Source organism: Echinops telfairi, unplaced genomic scaffold, assembly GCF_000313985.2.
Source record: "Echinops telfairi isolate 266 unplaced genomic scaffold, ASM31398v2 ScPeMD7_7469;HRSCAF=8507_1, whole genome shotgun sequence".
NCBI classification, from domain to species: Eukaryota; Metazoa; Chordata; class Mammalia; order Afrosoricida; family Tenrecidae; genus Echinops; species Echinops telfairi.
This window is the reverse complement of record NW_022111373.1, coordinates 118888972-118890888: the sequence shown is the minus strand read 5'-3', so window position 1 is coordinate 118890888 and position 1917 is coordinate 118888972.

Below are 1917 nucleotides of genomic sequence, written 5' to 3'. Positions count from 1 at the left end.
CAAAGTCAATTGGCACAGCATAGCTCACAAAGACAGTGTGCTACATCTCATTTGGGTTGAGTAACTACTAGGGTCTTAAAAGCACATGAGTAGCCACCTAAGGGGCAACTATGGGTCTCTCCTTGTCCAGAGGAAAGAAAAATGAAAATCAAAAGACACGTGGGAGCTATTAGCCCAGTGGATGAATGACCACACAAATATCAGCCCCCCACCACCCCAGATAAGGGGAACTGATGGTTTCTGGCTACCACTATCGACTGCTCTGAAAAAGATCACATTGGAAGGCCCTGAATAGAGTGGGAGAAAAAAATGGAACAACACTCAAAATCACCAAAGAGACAAGGCTTTATTGGTTGCTTAGAGACTAGTGGGGCCCTTAAGAGGATGGCCCTTAGTTATGCTTCAGGTCTAGAACTGAATTTACCCTCCTGCATTTCATTAAGTCTCTAAGGAAAAATGACAATATGTGTGGTGGTCAGACAATAGAATAACCAACCATTTAAGAGCAAAAGGGCAGTGTGGTAGTTAGATTTCATTTCAGCTTGAATGTGTGTGAAAGTTCAGGGGTGCAGTCCAGTCTATCAATCAGGCCTGCTGGTGCCTCCTGGGAGGAGTGACCTTTTTATAAGAGAAATACTGGGGCCCCCTCTTCCTCTCTCTGCCCCCTTTTCTTCCTGCTTGCTGGGACTCTGTGTGTGCCTCCAGAGATGGCCCCACCTGGGAGCCAACTTCCAAGTTGTCTGCACTCTGCCATGTTGCTGCCGACCTTGGATTCCCGTGACTGGACACTCACTGGCTCTTGAACTCCCTGCTTCCCCCTTCACCTTTCCGTGTCACTGGCCCACGACTGCATGAGTCAGAAGAGGGGTTCAGCTTGCATCCTCCTCTGGAGTTGAGTCGAACTCAGCTGTGACGCCTTCGTGATGTAAAGTTCTTCCTGATCTCGATGAGCGTGACTGGTTTTGCCTCTCTAGACAACCCAGCCTGACACAAAGAACGGCTACCCAAGGACACCGTTCAGAGGGTAGGAAACAAGAGGAATGGAGACAGAAGACATGGGCAGGGAGTGGGGTCAGTTCATCTAGAGGATGGCAACTCCCCTCCTCCTCTCGCCGCCATGAAGTCAACACCACTCACGGGCGGCCCGAGAGGGCAGAGTAGAACTGCCCCTGTGGGTTTCTGAGATTGTCACTCTTTGCAGGAGCAGAGAGCCTCATCTCTCTTCTTTCTAGTCGTCACCTCCCTTACTTTTGGGGCGACCTACAGATTATTGAGTATCAGTTTATTTATTTAGCTCGCGCCAATCACTGATTCTATCCCCACTGGTCCAGCTGCTCGAAGGGAGGAAGATCCTGTGAAGACGTACAATCTCAGAATCCACATATAGGATTCCCATGAGTTGAAATAAACTACATGGCAGTGAGTTCGGTTTGGATCCTGTTATCCAGAGGGTTACAAATGGTGCACATGCTCCAACTGAAAGGTTGGAGGTTTGAGTTTACCCCGGGGCACCTCGGGAACAAGACTCGATGATCTAATTCTGGAAATTCAGCCACATTCTAATGTACATAGAGTCATCAGGGGTCTGGATCACCTCCATGTCAACTGGCTTTTTGTTTGTGTGTTTGCTTAAAAAAAAAAAAGTATTCAATCAGGCATCTCTAGGCATTTTCCTATATAGGAAGTTATTACCCCATCCACATGAGTTCTGTGAATCTTTCTTTGCAAGCAATTACATTCCTATTATGTTCTAATAAAAAGCCTCCTGTCTGTTTGACAAAGGGTAAGAAATTATTTTTGAATCACAGGAGTATTTACTTTTAAATTCAATGGACCTGACCTGCAATAAAAGCTTCGCTAATGCTCAGAAGCAACAAAGCCCACATGGAAGAACATATCAGCCTGTGTGATCACGAG